Source organism: Coregonus clupeaformis, chromosome 12 (assembly GCF_020615455.1).
Source record: "Coregonus clupeaformis isolate EN_2021a chromosome 12, ASM2061545v1, whole genome shotgun sequence".
In the NCBI taxonomy this organism is placed as follows: Eukaryota; Metazoa; Chordata; class Actinopteri; order Salmoniformes; family Salmonidae; genus Coregonus; species Coregonus clupeaformis.
The window spans coordinates 25,107,495-25,132,575 of record NC_059203.1 but is presented as its reverse complement, the minus strand read 5'-3'; the positions used below and the strand labels follow the sequence as shown (position 1 = coordinate 25,132,575).

Genomic DNA, 25,081 nt, shown 5'->3' with positions numbered 1-25,081 from the left:
GGTTGATGTCCTTGATGATCTTTTTGGCCTTCCTGTGACATCGGGTGCTGTAGGTGTCCTGGAGGGCGGGTAGTTTGCCCCCGGTAATGCGTTCGGCAGACCGCACCACCCTCTGGAGAGCCCTGCGGTTGCGGGCGGTGTAGTTGCCGTACCAGGTGGTGATACAGCCCGACAGGATGCTCTCAATTGTGCATCTGTAAAAGTTTGAGGGTTTTCGGTGCCAAGCCAAATTTCTTTAGCCTCCTGAGGTTGAAGAGGCTCTGTTGCGCCTTCTTCACCACACTGTCTGCGTAGGTGGACGATTTCAGTTTGTCGACCACTGTGGTCCCGTTGATGTGGATAGGGGGGTGCACCCTCTGCTGTTTCCTGAAGTCCACGATCATCTCCTTTGTTTTGTAGACGTTGAGTGAGAGGTTATTTTCCTGGCACCACACTCCCAGAGCCCTCACCTCCTCCCTGTAGGCGGTCTCGTCATTGTTGGTAATCAAGCCTACTACTGTTGTGTCGTCTGCAGACTTGATGATTGAGTTGGAGGTGTGCTTGGCCACGCAGTCATGAGTGAACAGGGAGTACAGGAGGGGGCTGAGCATGCACCCTTGTGGGGCCCCAGTGTTGAGGATCAGCGAAGTGGAGATGTTGTTTCCTACCTTCACCATCTGGGGGCGGCCCGTCAGGAAGTCCAGGACCCAGTTGCACAGGGCGGGGTTCAGACCCAGGGCCTCGAGCTTAATGATGAGCTTGGTGGGAACTATGGTGTTGAATGCTGAACTATAGTCAATGAACAGCATTCTTACATAGGTATTCCTCTTGTCCAGATGGGATAGGGCAGTGTGCAGTGTGATGGCGATTGCATTGTCTGTGGATCTATTGGGGCGGTAAGCAAATTGAAGTGGGTCTAGGGTGACAGGTAAGGTAGAGGTGATATGATCCTTGACTAGTCTCTCAAAGCACTTCATGATGACAGAGGTGAGTGCTACAGGGCGATAGTCATTTAGTTCAGTTACCTTTGCTTTCTTGGGTACAGGAACAATGGTGGCCATCTTGAAGCATGTGGGAACAGCAGACTGGGAAAGGGAGAGATTGAATATGTCCATAAACACATCAGCCAGCTGGTCTGCGCATGCTCTGAGGACGCGGCTAGGGATGCCGTCTGGGCCGGCAAGCTAGCGGGGGTTAACATGCTTAAATGTCTTAATCACGTCGGCCACGGAGAAGGAGAAGCCACAGTCCTTGGTAGTGAGCCTCGTCAGTGGCACTGTGTTATCCTCAAAGCGGGCGAAGAAGGTGTTTAGCTTGTCTGGAAGCGAGACGTCGGTGTCGGCGACGTGGCTGGTTTTCCTTTTGTAGTCTGTGATTGTCTGTAGACCCTGCCACATACGTCTCGTGTCTGAGCCGTTGAATTGCGACTCCACTTTGTCTCTATACTGATGTTTTAATTGCCTTGCGGAGTGAGTAGCTACACTGTTTTTATTCTGCCATATTCCCAGTCACCTTGCCATGGTTGAATTGTTTTATTTTTATAAATTTTTTAAAATTTTTTACATTTTTACATTTTAGTCATTTAGCAGACGCTCTTATCCAGAGCGACTTACAGGAGCAATTAGGGTTAAGTGCCTTGCTCAAGGGCACATTTACGTCATTTAGCAAACGCTCTTATCCAGAGCGACTCACAAATTGGTGCATTCACCCTATAGCCAGTGGGATAACCACTTTACAATTTTTTGGGGGGGGTAGAAGGATTACTTTATCCTATCCCAGGTATTCCTTAAAGAGGTGGGGTTTCAAATGTCTCCGGAAGGTGGTGAGTGACTCCGCTGTCCTGGCGTCGTGAGGGAGCTTGTTCCACCATTGGGGTGCCAGAGCAGCGAACAGTTTTGACTGGGCTGAGCGGGAACTATGCTTCCGCAGAGGAAGGGAGCCAGCAGGCCAGAGGTGGATGAACGCAATGCCCTCGTTTGGGTGTAGGGACTGATCAGAGCCCGAAGGTACAGAGGTGCCGTTCCCCTCACTGCTCCATAGGCAAGCACCATGGTCTTGTAACGGATGCGAGCTTCAACTGGAAGCCAGTGGAGTGTGCGGAGGAGGGGGTGACGTGAGAGAACTTGGGAAGGTTGAACACCAGACGGGCTGCGGCATTCTGGATGAGTTGTAGGGGTTTAATGGCACAGGCAGGGAGGCCAGCCAACAGCGAGTTGCAGTAATCCAGACGGGAGATGACAAGTGCCTGGATTAGGACCTGTGCCGCTTCCTGTGTAAGGCAGGGTCGTACTTTCCGAATGTTGTAGAGCATGAACCTGCAGGAGCGGGTCACCGCCTTGATGTTAGCGGAGAACGACAGGGTGTTGTCCAGGGTCACGCCAAGGCTCTTCGCACTCTGGGAGGAGGACACAACGGAGTTGTCAACCGTGATGGCGAGATCATGGAACGGGCAGTCCTTCCCCGGGAGGAAGAGCAGCTCCGTCTTGCCAGGGTTCAGCTTGAGGTGGTGATCCGTCATCCATACTGATATGTCTGCCAGACATGCAGAGATGCGATTCGCCACCTGGTTATCAGAAGGGGGAAAGGAGAAGATTAGTTGTGTATCGTCAGCGTAGCAATGATAGGAGAGGCCATGTGAGGATATGACAGAGCCAAGTGACTTGGTGTATAGGGAGAAAAGGAGAGGGCCTAGAACTGAGCCCTGGGGGACACCAGTGGTGAGAGCACGTGGTGCGGAGACAGCTTCTCGCCACGCCACTTGGTAGGAGCGACCGGTCAGGTAGGACGCAATCCAGGAGTGAGCCGCGCCGGAGATGCCCAGCTCGGAGAGGGTGGAGAGGAGGATCTGATGGTTCACAGTATCAAAGGCAGCAGACAGGTCTAGAAGGACAAGAGCAGAGGAGAGAGAGTTAGCTTTAGCAGTGCGGAGAGCCTCCGTGACACAGAGAAGAGCAGTCTCAGTTGAATGACCAGTCCTGAAACCTGACTGGTTTGGATCAAGAAGGTCATTCTGAGAGAGATAGCAAGAGAGTTGGCTAAAGACGGCACGCTCAATAGTTTTGGAAAGAAAAGAAAGAAGGGATACTGGTCTGTAGTTGTTGACATCAGTGGGATCGAGTGTTGGTTTTTTGAGAAGGGGAGCAACTCTCGCTCTCTTGAAGACGGAAGGGACATGGCCAGCGGTCAAGGATGAGTTGATCAGCGAGGTGAGGTAGGGGAGAAGGTCACCGGAGATGGTCTGGAGAAGAGAGGAGGGGATGGAGTCAAGCGGGCAGGTTGTTGGGCGGCCTGCAGTCACAAGTCGCAGGATTTTATCTGGAGAGAGAGGGGAGAAAGAAGTCAAAGCATAGGGTAGGGCAGTGTGAGTAGGACCAGCAGTGTCATTAGACTTAACAAACGAGGATCGGATGTCGTCAACCTTCTTTTCAAAGTGGTTGACGAAGTCATCCACAGAGAGAGTGGGGGGGAGGATTCAGGAGGGAGGAAAATGTGGCAAAGAGCTTCCTAGGGTTAGAGGCAGATGCTTGGAATTTAGAGTGGTAGAAAGTGGCCTTAGCAGCAGAAACAGATGAAGAAAATGTAGAGAGGAGGGAGTGAAAAGATGCCAGGTCGGCAGGGAGTTTAGTTTTCTTCCATTTCCGCTCCGCTGCCCGGAGCTCTGTTCTGTGAGCTCGCAATGAGTCATCAAGCCACGGAGCTGGAGGGGAGGACCGAGCCGGCCGGGAGGATAGGGGACACAGAGAGTCAAAGGATGCAGAAAGGGAGGAGAGGAGGGTTGAGGAGGCAGAATCAGGAGATTGGAGGGAGAAGGATTGAGCAGAGGGAAGAGATGATAGGATGGAAGAGGAGAGAGTAGTGGGAGAGAGAGAGCGAAGGTTGCGGCGGCGCATTACCATCTGTGTAGGGGCAGAGTGAGTAGTGTTGGAGGAGAGCGAGAGAGAAAAGGAAACAAAGTAGTGGTTGGAGACATGGAGGGGAGTTGCAGTGAGATTAGTAGAAGAGCAGCATCTAGTAAAGATGAGGTCAAGCGTATTGCCTGCCTTGTGAGTAGGGGGGACGGTGAGAGGGTGAGGTCAAAAGAGGAGAGGAGTGGAAAGAAGGAGGCAGAGAGAAATGAGTCAAATGTGGACATAGGGAGGTTGAAATCCCCCAAAACTGTGAGGGGTGAGCCATCCTCAGGAAAGGAACTTATCAAGGCGTCAAGCTCATTGATGAACTCTCCAAGGGAACCTGGAGGGCGATAGATGACAAGGATATTAAGCTTAAATGGGCTAGTGACTGTGACAGCATGGAATTCAAATGAGGAGATAGACAGGTGGGTTAGGGGAACAATTGAGAATGTCCACTTGGGAGAGATGAGGATTCCTGTGCCACCACCCCTCTGACCAGATGCTCTCGGGGTATGCGAGAACACATGGTCAGACGAGGAGAGAGCAGTAGGAGTAGCAGTGTTTTCAGTGGTAATCCATGTTTCCGTCAGCGCCAGGAAGTCGAGGGACTGGAGGTTAGCATAGGCGGGGATGAAGTCAGCTTTGTTGGCCGCAGAACGGCAGTTCCAGAGGCTGCCTGAGACCTGGAACTCCAGGTGTGGGGTGCGTGCAGGGACCACCAGGTTAGAGAGGCAGCAGCCACGCGGTGTGAGGCGTTTGTGTAGCCTGTGCAGAGAGGAGAGAACAGGGATAGGCAGAGGCATAGTTGACAGGCTGTAGCAAATGGCTACAATAATGCAGAGGAGATCGGAATGAAATGAACTAAACATCTGGGAGAGGAGAGAGCAGGGCCTCCCTCACCAAAACTTCCACCTCAGAAACTATAATTGTTTCACTGAACCACCCGAACAAAAACTCTCCCAACTTCCACCTTTAGAAATCAGAATTGTTGTGAACCACAGCGGTCCAATGTTTAAAGGAATAGACTCAACCCACTTTATTCAGCTAGCTAACTATGACACCATAGCTAACTAGCATGCTAGCATCCAATAACACACAGTTTAGCACCAACACTTGGTCACAACAAACCACCAATAGTGTGTTAACACACTAAGCAGATAATTTGTGTCCGTGTCTAGTTCCTTTCATAACGCAGCAATAATTAAACGATGGCTAGCTTAGCACAAATATATTGTATTTAGCTGCCACAGTACAGCACACAATGGCTACTGTGTTGACTCTGTTCGAAAAACGGCTAGCTAGCTAGCTTCGTGCTACACCCGGCACCGCCGAAGACAATGCCAACCTACAGTAACTACCCACAACAGCCCACGATGCCTAACTATGACACCATAGCTAACTAGCATGCTAGCATCCAATAACACACAGTTTAGCACCAATACTTGGTTACAACAAACTACCAATAGTGTGTTAACACACTAAACAGATCATTCGTGTCCGTGTCTAGTTCCTTTCATAACGCAGCAATAATTAGACGTTGGCTAGCTAGCACAAGTATATTGTATTTAGCTACTACAGTACAGTTAGCTGGTCGTGTTGGCTAGCTAGCAATGGCTACTGTGTTGACTTTGTTTGAAGAACGGCTAGCTAGCTAGCTTCGTGTACACCCGGCACTGCCGAAAAAACAATGCTAACCTACAGTAACTACCCACAACAGCCCACGATGCCTAACTATGACGCCATAGCTAACTAGCATGCTAGCATCCAATAACACACAGTTTAGCACCAATACTTGGTTACAACAAACTACCAGTAGTGTGTTAACACACTAAACAGATAATTCGTGTCCGTGTCTAGTTCCTTTCATAACGCAGCAAAAATTAAACGTTGGCTAGCTGGCACATTAACATTGGAAACAACTCTCCACCGTTGCTAAACGTTACCAGTAGCTACCCGCTAGCTAGCTAGCCTCGTGCTTCGCCGGGCTCCGCCGTAAACAATACTTACCTACAATAATTACCTACGGAAACCTACAATAACTACCTAAATAACTACCTAAATAAACTACCTACAATACCTAACTACAACTACCTACCTACGATCTAAATACATGGTTTAAGCTTTACTCAACACCATAAAAGAAGCCAAGCTTACCTCCTGCTTAGAGAAAACACCTTTATTTAACCTTTATTTAACTAGGCAAGTCAGTTAAGAACAAATTCTTATTTACAATGACGGCCTATACTGGCCAAACCTGGACGACGCTGGGCCAATTGTGTGCCGCTCTTTGGGACTCCCAATCACGGCCGGTTGTGATACAGCCTGGAATCTGTAGTGTCTGTAGTGACACCTCAAGCACTGAGATGCAGTGCCTTAGACCGCTGCGCCACTCGGTGGTTCGCGCTTTCAGATTTGTGCGAATGCTGCCATCTATCCACGGTTTCTGGTTAGGGTAGGTTTTAATAGTCACAGTGGGCACAACATCACTCAGTCACCGTTTCAGTGTATTAGTCTAAATTATTTTCAGAAGCTATCCGGAACATATCCCAGTCCGCGTAATCAAAACAATCTTGAAGCGTGGATTCCGATTGGTCAGACCAGCGTTGAATAGCCCTTAGCACGGGTGTTTCCTGTTTGAGTTTCTGCCTATAGGAAGGGAAGAGCAAAATGGAGTCGTGGTCAGATTTGCCGAAAGGAGGGCGGGGGAGGGCCTTATAACCATCCCGGAAGTTCGAATAGCAATGGTCGAGGATTTTAGCAGCGCGAGTACAACAGTCGATATGTTGATAGAACTCACCACCAACGGATCAAGCAGCGTGCCCAGGAGGAGCAAACACCCTGGACACAGCGGGAAGCAACATTGGTAGATGTCCTCCTCGGTTGGGGGAAAATTACAGAGGAGGAAGCCATCCGTTACGGTGAGGTAATGGAGGAAGGCTGGAGTACAAATCGACGGCGACTCCAAAATGCGAAACGACGAAGGAGACCCGAGAGGCAACCCCAAGAAAAAAAATTGGGGGGCACACGGGGTGGTTGACGAAGCAGCAGGAGGCCGTGAAAGGGCTGACTGTGGAGGAGGAGGCCGCTATTGTAGAGGTCCTCCAAGACCTGCGGATCAGCAGTATGAGAGAGGAGGCCACCACATTACGGGGGCTGTTAGAGAAGAGGGAGCAAGAGCTCTCACTTCCGAAGGAGGCGCTGCAGGAGGCCCAAAGGGAGAAGGAGTCAGTGGATGCAAGGAGAGAGGAGCTGGCCAGGCAACAGAAGGAGCGTGGGACCATACAGGCACCCTGTTCTGCTGTGATGCGCACTGTATCTCCAGTGCGCATTCACAGCCCGGTGCGAGTGGTGCCCGCGTCCCGCTCTTGTCAGGCTAAACTGAGCGTTCAGCCAGGACGGGTTGTTCCTGCTCTTCGCACCAAACCAGTGGTGCGTGTCCCCAGTCCTGTAGGGCCCATACCTGCTCCCCGCACCAAACCAGTGGTGCTTGTCGCCAGCCCGGTACGCCCCGTACCTGCTCCATGCACCAAACCAGTGGTGCGTGTCGCCAGCCCGGTACGCCCCGTACCTGCTCCCCGCACCAAACCAGTGGTGCGTGTATCCAGTCCGGTACGGCCCGTACCTGCTCCCCGCACCAAACCAGTGGTGCGTGTCCCCAGTCCTGTACGGCCCATACCTGCTCCCCGCACCAAACCAGTGGTGCTTGTCGCCAGCCCGGTACGCCCCGTACCTGCTCCATGCACCAAACCAGTGGTGCGTGTCGCCAGCCCGGTACACCCCGTACCTGCTCCCCGCACCAAACCAGTGGTGCGTGTATCCAGTCCGGTACGGCCCGTACCTGCTCCCCGCACCAAACCAGTGGTGCGTGTCGCCAGCCTGGTACGCACCGTACCTGCTCCCCGCACCAAACCAGTGGTGTGTGTATCCAGTCCGGTACGGATCGTACCTAATCCCCGCACCAAACCAGTGGTGCGTGTATCCAGTCCGGTACGGATCGTACCTGCTCCCCGCACCAAACCAGTGGTGCGGGTCACCAGCCTGGTATGCCCCGTACCTGCTCCCCGCACCAAACTTGTGGTGCGTGTCTCGAGTCCGGCACGGCCCGTGCCTGCTCCTCGCACCAAACCAGGGGTGCGGGTCTCCAGTCCGGTACGGCCCGTGCCTGCTCCTCGCACCAGACCAGTGATGCGTGTTCCCAGCCCGGTGCGGCCCGTGCCTGTCCCTCGCACCAGACCAGTGGTGCGTGTCCCCAGCCCGGTGCGGCCCGTGCCTGTTCCTCGCACCAGACCAGTGGTGCGTGTCCCCAGCCCGGTACGGCTGGTGCCAGAGCAGTCCGCTCCACCGGTGCCTGGTCTAGCTCCGGTCAGCGGCTCTACTCCAGTGCCAGAGCAGTCCGCTCTACCGGTGCCTAGTCCCGCTCCGGTCAGCTGCTCCACTCCAGTGCCAGAGCAGTCCACTCCACCGGTGCCCAGTCCAGCTCCGGTCAGCTGCTCCACTCCAGTGCCAGAGCAGTCCGCTCCACCGGTGCCCAGTCCAGCTCCGGTCAGCTGCTCCACTCCAGTGCCAGAGCAGTCCGCTCCACCGGGGTCCAGTTCAGCTCCGGTCGGCGGCTCCACTCCAGAACCAGAAGTCAACTCCTCTCCAGGGTCGGGGCCTCCCACACCAGGATCCAGACAGGGCTTGGTGCATCGCGGGGGGATTGCCGGTCCAGGCCCAGACGTCAGCCCCTCTCCAGGGTCGGGGCCTCCCACACCAGGGTCCAGACAGGGCTTGGTGCATCGTGGGAGGACTGAGAGGGGAAGCATCGTCCAGACCGGACCAGGGGTGCAACGGGGAGGCAGTAAGGGAGAGGACGTCACGCCCGGAGTCGGAGCCGCCACCGAGGCTAGATGCCCACCCGGACCATCCCCTGTTAAGTTAGGTTTTGCGGCCGGAGTCCGCACCTTTGGGGGGGGGGGGTTACTGTCACGCCCTGGCCTTGAGAGACCGGTTTTCTTTAGTTGGTTAGGTCAGGGTGTGTATTTCTATGTGTACATTCTATGTTTGTAGATCTATGTTGGCCGGGTGTGGTTTCCAATCAGAGGCAGCTGTCGATCGTTGTCTCTGATTGGGGATCATACTTAGGTAGCCATTTTGCCTACCTATGTTGTAGGATCTTGACTCTTGTTTGGCTTGTTTGTGTGTAGCCATTGTGAGCTTCACGTTATGTTGCTTTTGTTGTTTTGTCGTGTGTTAACTTAGTGAATAAACATGTATGCATTCCACGCTGCACCTTGGTCCAATCCTGTACTCAACGAACGTGACACATAGCCTACATCCGCAATGACTATTCATTCATTAATTCATCAATCTACAAACAATTTCCAATGCAAGTATTTGGTTATTAGATCACAGTTTGGAATGAGACCCTTAAGGGAGGTTTTAATGTACCGGTATGTTTGGCAAGGCATATACAGTGGGGGAAAAAAGTATTTAGTCAGCCACCAATTGTGCAAGTTCTCCCACTTAAAAAGATGAGAGAGGCCTGTAATTTTCATCATAGGTACACGTCAACTATGACAGACAAAATGAGGAAAAAAAATCCAGAAAATCACATTGTAGGATTTTTAATGAATTTATTTGCAAATTATGGTGGAAAATAAGTATTTGGTCAATAACAAAAGTTACTCAATACTTTGTTATATACCCTTTGTTGGCAATGACACAGGTCAAACGTTTTCTGTAAGTCTTCACAAGGTTTTCACACACTGTTGCTGGTATTTTGGCCCATTCCTCCATGCAGATCTCCTCTAGAGCAGTGATGTTTTGGGGCTGTCGCTGGGCAACACAGACTTTCAACTCCCTCCAAAGATTTTCTATGGGGTTGAGATCTGGAGACTGGCTAGGCCACTCCAGGACCTTGAAATGCTTCTTACGAAGCCACTCCTTCGTTGCCCGGGCGGTGTGTTTGGGATCATTGTCATGCTGAAAGACCCAGCCACGTTTCATCTTCAATGCCCTTGCTGATGGAAGGAGGTTTTCACTCAAAATCTCACGATACATGGCCCCATTCATTCTTTCCTTTACACGGATCAGTCGTCCTGGTCCCTTTGCAGAAAAAGCATGATGTTTCCACCCCCCATGCTTCACAGTAGGTATGGTGTTCTTTGGATGCAACTCAGCATTCTTTGTCCTCCAAACACGACGAGTTGAGTCTTTACCAAAAAGTTCTATTTTGGTTTCATCTGACCATACGACATTCTCCCAATCCTCTTCTGGATCATCCAAATGCACTCTAGCAATCTTCAGACGGGCCTGGACATGTACTGGCTTAAGCAGGGGGACACGTCTTGCACTGCAGGATTTGAGTCCCTGGCGGCGTAGTGTGTTACTGATGGTAGGCTTTGTTACTTTGGTCCCAGCTCTCTGCAGGTCATTCACTAGGTCCCCCCGTGTGGTTCTGGGATTTTGCTCACCGTTCTTGTGATCATTTTGACCCCACGGGGTGAGATCTTGCGTGGAGCCCCAGATCGAGGGAGATTATCAGTGGTCTTGTATATCTTCCATTTCCTAATAATTGCTCCCACAGTTGATTTCTTCAAACCAAGCTGCTTATCTATTGCAGATTCAGTCTTCCCAGCCTGGTGCAGGTCTACAATTTTGTTTCTGGTGTCCTTTGACAGCTCTTTGGTCTTGGCCATAGTGGAGTTTGGAGTGTAACTGTTTGAGGTTGTGGACAGGTGTCTTTTATACTGATAACAAGTTCAAACAGGTGCCATTAATACAGGTAACGAGTGGAGGACAGAGGAGCCTCTTAAAGAAGAAGTTACAGGTCTGTGAGAGGCAGAAATCTTGCTTGTTTGTAGGTGACCAAATACATATTTTCCACCATAATTTGCAAATAAATTCATTAAAAATCCTACAATGTGATTTTCTGGAATTTTTTTTCTCAATTTGTCTGTCATAGTTGACGTGTACCTATGATGAAAATTACAGGCCTCTCTCATCTTTTTAAGTGAGAGAACTTGCACAATTGGTGGCTGACTAAATACTTTTTTTCCCCACTGTACACACACATACACACACATACACACACACACACACGGTATACTAACACATATTACACGCAACCTGTGAAAATGCACCTATTCTCTGATATACAGACTCACTCAAAGTCAGTAAAGGTAAGGCACAATTCACTTATTTTCTAATTTTAAAAACCCCACCAACAAACAAATACAAGTAAAACCCCAAGGAGTCAGAACATTCATGTGTGTGTGTATGCGTGTCTCTCCCCTGTGTCTGTCTATCTCTACAATGTGTGCAGCTTTCACAGTCTGTATGCCAGTCAGACTTCCAATGTGTATCTCTGTGTGAGAGTATATGTACGCAAGTACTGCAGGTACTTGGAGTATTGACTGTGTCCATGGGTACTCCACTGTGTTAGTGAGTTGTGTCTCTGGCGTCTGGGCCATGGACAGGGATCACAGGCCGGGTGCTGCCCAGTTCAGGAACTTCATGGCCATTTCAAACCCAAGGAAACAGGCCTAAGAGGAGAGAGATCAACATTAATTGTATTGTAATGATCATGTGTAACATTTTACAGGCAAGAGATGAGTGTATAATGCATGTAAAGTGCAGGTAGTGCAGGTATCAATGCTTTGTGCACGAAAACATAATGTATATTCAGTGTATGATGTGCTGTAATTATGGGGTAGTATGAGGCTAAGTGATGAGTATGGTGGGCATAGCATGTATGAGTACCATTTCTGACTGACCAGTGTGTGTTGAGAGTGTTACGTTCACCAGCAAGAAAACCAAATACTGTTGCTCAAACAGAACTGTTGTCTGTATGCCTCTGGGACCAACTCGTAAACCCTAAGGATAGCTGCGTTAACAGTATCATAATCTGAACTCTGGCCAAGATATAAAGCGGTGTACACATTCTGAGCTTGTGTTAATAAACATTAATTCATTTAAGATTGACTTCGAGTGTCCCATGTGTAGAATTTCCACAACAATTTGGCGTCAATGAACAGGATGATTGATTCTGCCTGCAGAGCTTTCCAGTGGGGGTCTGCGAGGAAAACTGGTGGCGCATTTTATGAAGCATGAGGGAAATTCCTGTCTGACCAAAAGACGATGAGGACCCGCCCAGACCAGACCCTTACTGTGAGCTGCCCAGGTGGAGACACATCATCTGCGAACAATTGAGGGATGGAAAATGAATTCAGTAAGAAATTTAAATGAATTTGTATTAACAAATAAAAGATAAAACCAATACAATTAAGGCGGGTAATGCATAAAAAGGTACCCATAGTCTTATAGGAGAAGGCTATTCACTAGTCTTTTGAGAAGACTAGAGCGAGGGCGTAACGGTACCATGGAAAGCCCCGCTGACAGCTGCCTGTAGGCATTTATAAGATAATGATCTACGTGGTCTGCAGCCACTACTAATAGCATGTGGTGTTATTATATATGTATGTGAAAGATACATATGGTGTATATGAAGTAACGACAAGAGAATCGTTGAAGATGCACGTGGGGTAATAAGGGAGATTACTGAGTGTGTTTGGGAATAGTACTAAGTGAATGTGGATGTGAGAGTTGTGTGAGTGTGAAAGAGGTGTGTGTCTGAATGAATACCCCAACCAGTTCTATGAGCTGAGTTTTTCGATCTATAACGTTATCTATAATATAATAATATGCCATTTCGCAGACGCTTTTATCCAAAGCGACTTACAGTCATGCGTGCATACATTTTTTTTGTGTATGGGTGGTCCCGGGGATCGAACCCACTACCTTGGCGTTACAAGCGCCGTGCTCTACCAGCTGAGCTACAGAGGACCACTGGGGTTCCATCCACCACCGCCCATCGTAGTCTGGGACTATTAGTAATAGCACAACGTGTTGTTTTATATGTAAAGGAAGTAGTGGCAAGAGAACCGTTGAAGATACATATGGTGCATAGGATGTAACGATAGAAAAGTCTACGTGGTCTGAGAACCACTGATAATAGCACGAAGTGTTATTGTTATTGTAGGCATTTAGAATTGTTGAAGATGCACATGGGGTGGTGTGGATGTAAATACCTAAGTTGATTTATAATGTTATATAGGGAAATTGTATGTGTGAATGGAACACTAGTGTGTGTGTGTGGGAAGATATGAAAATAATAGTCCCAAGTGAATGTGGATGTGAGAGTTGTGTGAGTGTGAAAGAGGTGCGTGTCTGAATGAAGCGAAGGTCTCAAGTTAAAACATTCTACTGCAATGGTTTTACAAGTTGGATTGTACAACCCAGAATGAAGGGTTTGAAAGGATGAAGTGTCTGGTTTTATGTGTTAATTTTGTTTACAACCCAGAATGAAGGGTATGAAAGTGTCAGTGGTTTAAGTTTAAGTAATAACTAAATGAATAAAATTTAATGATAATTATGACAGATTGAGTGATAAGAGGAGGGAATGTGATGGAAAATATTATGTTTGTGCTTTTCTAATAACCAATTTCTGTGTTCTATGTTTGTGCTTTTCTAATAACCAATTTCTGTGTTCATGCAAGTGACTGATTGAACAAATCCTCACTATCAATATGTGCAATTTGGCAGTACGCCCAGAACCTTGTTTTGAGAACGAAAGGATATCTCAGTTTCAAGGTCTCAGCTTGGAGAGAAGAAGCCTTGTGAGGTATTGGTCTGTCACATGAATGGACCAAACGTTAATTATGAATTAATGATGAATGATGAATAAGCTAAATCATGCAAATATAACTTGTCTGTGTAAGTATATACAGTGAGGGAAATAAGTATTTGACCCCTCTGCAAAACATGACTTAGTACTTGGTGGCAAAACCCTTGTTGGCAATCACAGAGGTCAGACGTTTCTTGTAGTTGGCCACCAGGTTTGCACACATCTCAGGAGGGATTTTGTCCCACTCCTCTTTGCAGATCTTCTCCAAGTCATTAAAGTTTCGAGGCTGACGTTTGGCAACTCGAACCTTCAGCTCCCTCCACAGATTTTCTATGGGATTAAGGTCTGGAGACTAGCTAGGCCACTCCAGGACCTTCATGTGCTTCTTCTTGAGCCACTCCTTTGTTGCCTTGGTCGTGTGTTTTGGGTCATTGTCATGCTGGAATACCCATCCACGACCCATTTTCAATGTCCTGGCTGAGGGAAGAAGGTTCTCACCCAAGATATGATGGTACATGGCCCTGTCCATCGTCCCTTTGATGCGGTGAAGTTGTCCTGTCCCCTTAGCAGAAAAACACCCCCAAAGCATAATGTTTCCACCTCCATGTTTGACGGTGGGGATGGTGTTCTTGGGGTCATAGGCAGCATTCCTCCTCCTCCAAACACGGCGAGTTGAGTTGATGCCAAAGAGCTCCATTTTGGTCTCATCTGACCACAACACTTTCACCCAGTTCTCCTCTGAATCATTCAGATGTTCATTGGCAAACTTCAGACGGGCATGTATATGTGCTTTCTTGAGCAGGGGGACCTTGCGACGCTGCAGGATTTCAGTCCTTCATGGCGTAATGTGTTACCAATTGTTTTCTTGGTGACTATGGTCCCAGCTGCCTTGAGATCATTGACAAGATCCTCCCGTGTAGTTCTGGGCTGATTCCTCACCGTTCTCATGATCATTGCAAATCCACGAGGTGAGATCTTGCATGGAGCCCCAGGCCGAGGGAGATTGACAGTTATTTTGTGTTTCTTCCATTTGCGAATAATCACACGAACTGTTGTCACCTTCTCACCAAGCTGCTTGGCGATGGTCTTGTAGCCCATTCCAGCCTTGTGTAGGTCTTGTCCCTGACATCCTTGGAGAGCTCTTGGCCATGGTGGAGAGTTTGGAATCTGATTGATTGATTGCTTCTGTGGACAGGTGTCTTTTATACAGGTAACAAACTGAGATTAGGAGCACTCCTTTAAGAGTGTGCTCCTAATCTCAGCTCGTTACCTATATAAAAGACACCTGGGAGCCAGAAATCTTTCTGATTGAGAGGGGGTCAAATACTTATTTCCCTCATTAAAATGCTAATCAATTTATAACATTTTTGAAATGCGTTTTTCTGGATTTTGTTGTTGTTATTCTGTCTCTCACTGTTCAAATAAACCTACCATTAAAATTATAGACTGATCATTTCTTTGTCAGTGGGCAAACGTACAAAATCAGCAGGGGATCAAATACTTTTTTCCCTCACTGTAAGAGAACTAACGGGACTGCCCCGGGGAGCTCACTTCAGACCGGTACTTTATGCATCTAAGTTTGACTGTGACCTCTACAGCATGCTGTTAATAAACAATACTTCATTTAAGATTGACTTTGAGTGTCCCATGTGTAGAATTTCCACAACAAGCTTTTCCCACAAGAACACTTTGGAGGAGCAGTGACCAAATATGTCATAGCCATTTTAGGAATGTGGCATTCCGCTCAAACAGAGTAAAATATACATCCACCTCCTTTTCCTTGAAAGGCGGTACACGCCGGCTGTTCCGACCAAGATCAAACTCTGTTGAGGTGCAGGATGGCCTGACTGGATTCGGAGTGCTCCCAGCTCCATCTCTTTTAATCGAATGGCATACGCATGTTGTTCTTGTTCTAGTCTGGCTGCACGCTCATCTTGTCTTTCCCTGAGCTCCAACTCTAACTTTGCCATTAGTTCTATCTCCCTCAGTTGCACGTCTATGGGACTCACCCCACTACCCGTAGCACCCTTTTCATCAACCTCCCTCTCCGGAAGGATTTCATCCTCCACCAAAGCAGTACCGATCAACTCTTTGACTACTGCTTTTGGATCGCCAGATGCCACCTTGATGTCATAATGCTTCGCAATGACAAGCAGATTCGCCTTTGTACATTTATCTAGCATCTCCTATGTAGGGTTTTCCACAAATGCTTCCAACTTAAAGTCCATGGCTTTATTTTATTAGCCTGTGTGTTTATGCAACTTTCAAAATGATTCCCCAATCTTATAACCCCTCAAGGTGGATGTCAGTGACAGAAATTCTACCACAAAAGTGTATTTTGAACACTCAAATATCTGGGCACAGCAGAGCTTCAGAGTAGGTGACTAGTCCCCTGTAGCTCAGTTGGTAGAGCATGGCGCTTGCAACGCCAGGGTTGTGGGTTCGTTTCCCACGGGGGGCCAGTATGAAAATGTATGCACTCACTAACTGTAAGTCACTCTGGATAAGAGCGTCTGCTAAAATGTAAAATGTAGAGCGACTACCATACTCATGGGAAACAAAATCCCGGATGAGCCCCCTTTTTGTTACGTTCCTCAGCAAGAAAACCAAACACTGTCGCTCAATCAGAAGGGGAACTAATAAAGAGTCACTGACAACAACCAAAACGAAACAGGTGGGGTTTTAGGAGGGGTTCTGAAAGACACTCATGAGGGTGTCCACTGAAAGTTGAGTAGCAACAACAACTGGAACCTAAAAGACACCCACCATGAATGCCCACTAAATTTGCCCAAGAAGAGGCAAACAAAAGAAAAACCCACACCAAATTTAAACACAGGAAGCAAACCAAAAAGTTGAGCAAAATGAAAACAGAAAGGATCAGATAAAGGATTGTTTGTCTAGAAATCAAAATAGGGAGAGCCAACTAAAGCTGTTTACCCTCCGCATCTATCAAGACCACTGGAGCATGGGGCCAGCCCAGGGGAAATAGCGTCCCACTAACGAGATGACAAACCAGCACAGGTGTAATACATACTGACTAACGAGCTGACAAATCGGTGCGCCCTACGTGCTAACGAGCTATACGTGCTAAAGTCCAACCTCAAAATACAAATGGAAAAAACAAAACCTGTAACAAGAGTTAACAGGCTGTATGTGCTGTATGTGAGTAGAGTGTTTGTACTCACTGCATTGGCAGGGAAAGCTCTGAGCATGACAGCGGTAAAGCCTTTGTACAGAGAGGCCATGCCCTCCTCTCTCAGCAGCTCTCGTAGAACGTCCCGGAAACCATTAGGGTACTTCCCTTCAGGGGCTGGGAGGAGAGAGAAACCATTAGGGTACTTCCCCTCAGGGGCTGGTAGGAGAGAGAAACCATTAGGGTACACACAATATCCCATAATGACAAAGCAAAAACAGATTTTTAGAAATGTTTGCACATTTATCGTAGGGATGGTGCCAGGTTTCCTCCAGACGTGACGCTTGGCATTCAGGCCAAAGAGTTCAATCTTGGTTTCATCAGACCAGAGAATCTTGTTTCTCATGGTCTGAGAGTCCTTTAGGTGCCTTTTGGCAAACTCCAAGCGGGCTGTCATGTGCCTTTTACTGAGGAGTGGCTTCCGTCTGGCCACTACCATAAAGGCCTGATTGGTGGAGTGCTGCAGAGATGGTTGTCCTTCTGGAAGGTTCTCCCATCTCCACAGAGGAACTCTGGAGCTCTGTCAGAGTGACCATCGGGCTCTTGGTATCCTCCCTGACCAAGGCCCTTCTCCCCCGATTGCTCAGTTTGGCTGGGCAGCCAGCTCTAGGAAGAGTCTTGGTGGTTCCAAACTTCTTCCATCTATGAATGATGGAGGCCGCTGTGTTCTTGGGAATCTTCAATGCTGCAGACATTTTTTGGTACACTTCCCAAGATCTGTGCCTAGACACAATACTGTCTCGGAGTTCTACGGACAATTCCTTCGACCTCATGGCTTGGTTTTTGCTCTGACATGCACTGTCAACTGTGGGACCTTATATAGACAGGTGTGTGCCTTTCCAAATCATGTCCAATCAATTGAATTTACCACAGGTGGACTCCAGTCTAGTTGTAGAACCATCTCAAGGATGATCAAGGGTCTGAATACTTATGTAAATAAGGTATTTATGTTTTTTATTTTTAATAAATTTGCAAAACTTTTAAAAAAAAACTGTTTTTGCTTTGTCATTATGGGGTAGTGTGTAGATTGATGAGGAAATAAATGTATTTAATCCATTTTAGAAATATGTCTGTAACGTAACAAAATGTGGAAAAAGGGAAGGGGTCTGAATACTTTCCAAATGCACTGTACACACCCACCATTAACATTTTACATGTACATTTTAGTCATTTAGCAGACGCTCTTATCCAGAGCGACTTACAGTTAGTGAATACATTATTTTTTATACTGGCCCCCCGTGGGAATCGAACCCACAACCCTATCAACTGAGCTACATCCCTGCCGGCCATTCCCTCCCCTACCCTGGACGACGCTGGGCCAATTGTGCGCCGCCCATGAGTCTCCCGGTCGCGGCCGGCGGCGACAGAGCCTGGATTCGAACCAGGATCTCTAGTGGCACAGTTAGCACTGCGATGCAGTGCCTTAGACCACTGCGCCACTCAGGAGTACATTAACATATCCGCGACCCACTTTGGGCTGTGACCTATTCTTTAAGAATGGCTGCTCTAAACCAGACACTTTGGTTGGTAAGCTATATACTGTATACTACACTTACAACTAAGACAACACAAGGCATCAGTGTTGGGGTTATTTTAATTTTAATTCTGTCAATTCAGGAAGTACACTGAAATGTCAGTTTACATCCTGAATTGACTGAATTGAAATGGAATTGACCTTAACCCTGTAAGACATACACATTATACAGCATTTACATCCCCAAAACAGGGCTACATCAGTCACACCTGTCTGGAAGCGAGACTTCAGCACATCAGGTGGAATGGCCACTGCCCAGTTGAAGATTCCTGCCATCCCTCCAGCGAAGAGAACACTAGGAACACTCAGCTCATTTGGGCTGTGGAATAACCAATCAATTACAAACAATACACATTCATTCCTTGAGATGAAAAAGTTAGACATACTGAAACAATCACACTAGTTCAAACACCTGATAATACAGTGATACACAAAACATGAAAACAGGACAAAGATACACAAATGATCAGTGTTTAATTTCCATACACCAGGGTTGGGGTCATGCTTCACCGTAGGGATGGTATTAGCCAGGTGATGGGCGATGCCTGGTTTCCTCCAGACGTGACGCTTGGCATTCAGGCCAAAGAGTTCAATCTTGGTTTCATCAGACCTCAAAACGGGCTGTCATGTGCCTTTTACTGAGGAGTGGTTTCCGTCTGACCACACTACCATAAAGGCCTGATTGGTGGAGTGCTGCAGAGATGGTTGTCCTTCTGGAAGGTTCTCCCATCTCCACAGAGGAACTCTGGAGCTCTGTTAGAGTGACCATCGGGTTCTTGGTCACCTCCCTGACCAATGCCCTTCTCCCCAGATTGCTCATTTTGGCTGGGTGGCCAGCTCTAGGAAGTGTCTTGGTGGATCCAAACTTCTTCCATTTAAAAATGATGGAGGCCTGGGCCTCCCGAGTGGCGCAGCAGTCTAAGGCACTGCATCGCACTGCTTGAGGCGTCACTACAGACCCAGGTTCGATCCCAGGTTGTCACAACCGGCCGCACAATTGGCCCAGTGTCGTCCGGGTTAAGGGAGGGTTTGGCCGGGGGGGCTTTACTTGGCTTGTCGTGCTCTAGCGATTCCTTGTGGCAGGCCGGGCGCCTGCAGGCTGACTTCGGTCATCAGTTGAACGGTGTTTCCTCCGTCACATTGGTGCTTCCGGGTTAAGCGGGCAGGTGTTAAGAAGCACGGTTTGGCAGGTCATGTTTCGGAGGACGCATGACTCGACCTTCGCCTCTCCAGAGCCCATTGGGGAGTTGCAGCGATGAAACAAGTTTGTGATTGGATCGCAATTGGATATCACAAAAATTGGGGAGAAAAGGGGGTAGAATACAAATACAGCTGGGTGGCCAGCTCTAGCAACAGTCTTGGTGGTTCCAAACTTCTTCCATTTAAGAATGAAGGAGGCCTGGGCCTCCCGAGTGGCGCAGCGGTCTAATGATGGAGGCCACTGTGTTCTTGGGGATCTTCAATGCTGCAGAATTTGTTTGGTACCCTTCCCCAGATCTGTGCCTTGACACAATCCTGTCTCGGAGCTCTACGGACAAATTCCTTCGACCTCATTGCTTGGTTTTTGCTCTGACATGCACGGTCAACTGTGGGACCTTATATAGACAGGTGTGTGCCTTTCCAAAGCATGTCCAATCAATTGAGGGTATTGTCCTGCTGAAAGGTGAATTCATCAGTGTCTGGTGGAAAGCAGACTGAACCAGGTTTTCCTCTAGGATTTTGCCTGTGCTTAGCTCCATTTAGTTTATTTTTAATCCTGAAAAACTCCCCAGTCCTTAAGGATTACAAGCATACCCATAACATGATGCAGCCACCTCTATGCTTGAAAATATGGAGAGTGGTACTCAGTAATGTGTTGTATTGGATTTGTCTCAAACATAACAACTTGTATTCAGGACCAGGGGTTGGAACCGGTTCAGGGAACAGAACCGAAAACCAGAAAATAACAAACATTTTCAAGGAACAGAAACGGAACCCGTGAACGAAAGTGATCCATACTGTTCCGGAACAGAACCGTTATTTTAAAAGCATGGAAACCGGTTAACAATGTTATTTTACGTTCCAGATTATTTTTTCGAGTCCCACAAAAAAAAATGCCACAAAGCGCCTATGCAAAGCCCTGACTCATAAACGGATTCCAGCGTCTGCCTGAAAGCGAAAATCTTTGCCATTGTGTGTGCGTGTTTAGGCTACCTGCCCCTCTGAAGCATAGGCTACTGTACTGACGTTAGAAGCGTGAGAAGATAGGGAGAGAGATTTTTTATTAGCTAGAGAAGAATGGATTAACTTTTTCAATGCTAGTTAAGGATACTATAGGCCTAGGTATCACATTTCAAATTGGATTTATTAACTACAAAGAGGTAAGACGTGTTTTTAATTCTGGTGCCGCTCTGCACACACAAGCTTGATAGCTTGCTAGCTCAAGCTTGTTAGCTAGCTAGCTGAAAGGACATTCAAAGTTCCTTCATAGAAGCCGCTCCTCCTAGCTATAATTATGTGGACCTAATTCAGATAATGCATGTCATAACAAGATGCCTAGCGCTTTAAGCCTGCTCCTCAACCCTCTCTCGCGCTCTCCCCACCCATAAAATGTCAGTCACATCTTGTGCCAGAGGCTACACTTGTCTGTCCATCACACATGTAAACAACTACCTTGCCTGCTCTATCCGCACTGATTGGTGAAGTAATTTAATTTGCTAAATGTAAAATGTTGATTTCACAGTTTAAAAAATGACAGAAAGGAACAATATAAACCGGTTATTTTGGGGGGATTGAACCGGTTCAGAACTTTATTTTGCTGGTTGGAACAGTGGAACGGAAAGAAAAAAGAAATTAGGTTCAAATCAAATGAAATTGTATTTGTCACATGCGCCGAATACAACAGCTGTATACCTTACCGTGAAATGCTTACTTACAAGCCCTTAACCAACAATGCAGTTCAAGAAATAGAGTTAAGAAAATATTTACTAAATAAACTAAAGTAAAAAATAAAATAAAAAGTAACACAATGAAATAACAATAACGAGGCTATATACAGCGGGTACCGGTACCGAGTCAATGTGCGGGGGTACAGGTTAGTCGAGGTAATTTGTACATGTAGGTAGGGGTAAAGTGACTATGCATAGATAATAAACAGCGAGTAGCAGCAGTGTAAAAACAAACGGGTGGGTTTACCCACTTGCCGACAAATTCTCACAAGGCACCCCAACCTCCGCCCCCTGTATTTCCGTCTTTTCTTCGCACGAATGACAGGGATTTGTGCCTGGTCTCGGGGGAAGCAGTATATCCTTCGCGTCGGACTCATTAAAGAAAAAATCTTCGTCCAGTTCGAGGTGAGTAATCGCTGTTCTGATGTCCAGAAGCTCTTTTCGGTCATAAGAGACGGTAGCAGCAACATTCAGGACAAAAAGTTAATTGCTTTGCCACAATTTTCAGTATTACTTAAGTGCCTTGTTGCAAACAGGATGCATGTTTTGGAATATATTTTATTCTGTACAGCCTTCCTTCTTTTCACTCTGTCAATTAGGTTAGTATTGTGGAGTAACTACAATGTTGTTGATCCATCCTCAGTTTTCTCCAATCACAGCCATTAAACTCTGTTACTGTTTTAAAGTCACCATTGGCCTCATGGCGAAATCCCTGAGCAGTTTCCTTCCTCTACGGCAACTGAGTTAGGAAGGACGTCTGTATCTTTGTAGTGACTGGGTGTATTGATACACCATCCAAAGTGTAATTAATAACTTCACCATGCTCAAAGAGATAGTCAATGTCAGTTAAAAAAATAACAAATAATAATATCTACCAATAGGTGCCCTTCATTGCGAGGCATTGGAAAACCTCCCTGGTCTTTGTGGTTGAATCTGTGTTTGAAATTCACTGCTTGACTGAGGGACCTTACAGATAATTGTATGTGTGGGGTACAGAGATGAGATATTATGTGACTTGTTAAGCACCTTTTTACTCCTGAACTTATTTAGGCTTGACGTAACAAAGGGGTTGAATATCTAAATTCAGGCTGTAACACAAAATGTGGAAAAAAGTCAAGGGGTGTGAATACTTTCCAAAGGCACTGTAGATGCCCTTTTTTCAATTATTGAATTGGAATTTCAGATTACTTCCTGAAATGACTGACTTCAAGTCAAATTGACCCCAACCCTTGCATACACACGCAGAAACGTGCACACAGACACACAGAGTAAACACACACTCACCTCTTACCCTCTGGTGTGAGGAGGTGCTTCAACCATTCATAGGTCATGAAATACATCCCACTGGCTGGCACGTCTGAGAAACAAAGTCAGACTGTCAGAATCACTGGCACAAACTCACAGTTGTCTAATAACACAATCACTACTGAACAAAAATATCTAGATTTTAGATAAAGAGTTGGATATTAGAGACAGGGGTATATGATATATATTCAGTCAGTCAGTCAGTAGAGTTAGATATTAGAGACAGGGGTATATGATATATATTCAGTCAGTCAGTAGAGTTAGATATTAGAGACAGGGGTATAGGATATATATTCAGTCAGTCAGTAAAGTTATACAGTGGGGAAAAAAGTATTTAGTCAGCCACCAAATGTGCAAGTTCTCCCACTTAAAAAGATGAGAGAGGCCTGTAATTTTCATCATAGGTACACGTCAACTATGACAGACAAATTGAGGAAAAAAAATCCAGAAAATCACATTGTAGGATTTTTAATGAATTTATTTGCAAATTATGGTGGAAAATAAGTATTTGGTCACCTACAAACAAGCAAGATTTCTGGCTCTCACAGACCTGTAACTTCTTCTTTAAGAGGCTCCTCTGTCCTCCACTCGTTACCTGTATTAATGGCACCTGTTTGAACTTGTTATCAGTATAAAAGACACCTGTCCACAACCTCAAACAGTCACACTCCAAACTCCACTATGGCCAAGACCAAAGAGCTGTCAAAGGACACCAGAAACAAAATTGTAGACCTGCACCAGGCTGGGAAGACTGAATCTGCAATAGGTAAGCAGCTTGGTTTGAAGAAATCAACTGTGGGAGCAATTATTAGGAAATGGAAGACATACAAGACCACTGATAATCTCCCTCGATCTGGGGCTCCACGCAAGATCTCACCCCGTGGGGTCAAAATGATCACAAGAACGGTGAGCAAAAATCCCAGAACCACACGGGGGGACCTAGTGAATTACCTGCAGAGAGCTGGCACCAAAGTAACAAAGCCTACCATCAGTAACACACTACGCCGCCAGGGACTCAAATCTTGCAGTGCCAGACGTGTCCCCCTGCTTAAGCCAGTACATGTCCAGGCCCGTCTGAAGTTTGCTAGAGTGCATTTGGATGATCCAGAAGAGGATTGGGAAAATGTCATATGGTCAGATGAAACCAAAATATAACTTTTTGGTAAAAACTCAACTCGTCGTGTTTGGAGGACAAAGAATACTGAGTTGCATCCAAAGAACACCATACCTACTGTGAAGCATGGGGGTGGAAACATCATGCTTTGGGGCTGTTTTTCTGCAAAGGGACCAGGACGACTGATCCGTGTAAAGGAAAGAATGAATGGGGCCAAGTATCGTGAGATTTTAAGCGAAAACCTCCTTCCATCAGCAAGGGCATTGAAGATGAAACGTGGCTGGGTCTTTCAGCATGACAATGATCCCAAACACACTGCCCGGGCAACGAAGGAGTGGCTTCGTAAGAAGCATTTCAAGGTCCTGGAGTGGCCTAGCCAGTCTCCAGATCTCAACCCCATAGAAAATCTTTGGAGGGAGTTGAAAGTCCGTGTTGCCCAGCGACAGCCCCAAAACATCACTGCTCTAGAGGAGATCTGCATGGAGGAATGGGCCAAAATACCAGCAACAGTGTGTGAAAACCTTGTGAAGACTTACAGAAAACGTTTAACCTGTGTCATTGCCAACAAAGGGTATATAACAAAGTATTGAGAAACGTTTGTTATTGACCAAATACTTATTTTCCACCATAATTTGCAAATAAATTCATTACAAATACTACAATGTGATTTTCTGGAGAAAAAAAATCTCATTTTGTCTGTCATAGTTGACGTGTACCTATGATGAAAATTACAGGCCTCTCTCATCTTTTTAAGTGGGAGAACTTGCACAATTGGTGGCTGACTAAATACTTTTTTCCCCCACTGTATATTAGAGACAGGGGTATAGGATATACTGTATATTCAGTCAGTCAGTCAGTCAGTCAGTCAGTCAGTAGAGTTAGATATTAGAGACAGGGGTATAGGATATATATTCAGTCAGTCAGTCAGTAGAGTTAGATATTAGAGACAGGGGTATAGGATATATATTCAGTCAGTCAGTCAGTAGAGTTAGATATTAGAGACAGGGGTATAGGATATACACTACCAGTCAAAAGTTTGGACACACCTACTCATTCAAGGGTTTTTCTTTATTTTTACTATTTTCTACACACACACAGAACTAACATCAACAGCATGCATGATAGTCTTTCATGGTTGAGGAGAAATTGACTACATCTCTTCTAGTCTTTTTAAGAAATATTTGTATGTTGAAAATGCCTAACCACTTGTATAATCTATTTGCATACACTTCAAAACAGACATACACTACCCGTCAAAAGTTTGGACACACCTACTCATTCAATAGTTTTTCTTTATTTTTACTATTTTTTACATTGTAGAATAATAGTGAAGACATCAAAACTACAAAATAACACATATGGAATCATGTAGTAACCAAAGAAGTGTTAAACAAATGAAATATATATTTTAGATTTTAGATTCTTCAAAGTAGCCACCCTTTGCCTTGTAGACAGCTTTGCACACTTTTGAC

The 25,081-nt window shown here is 46.6% G+C and overlaps 1 pseudogene; it reads right to left on the bottom strand.

Moving 5' to 3' along the window:
• LOC121578116 overlaps positions 1–25,081 on the bottom strand; it is a 45,422-nt pseudogene that overhangs the window by 6,919 nt on the left and 13,422 nt on the right.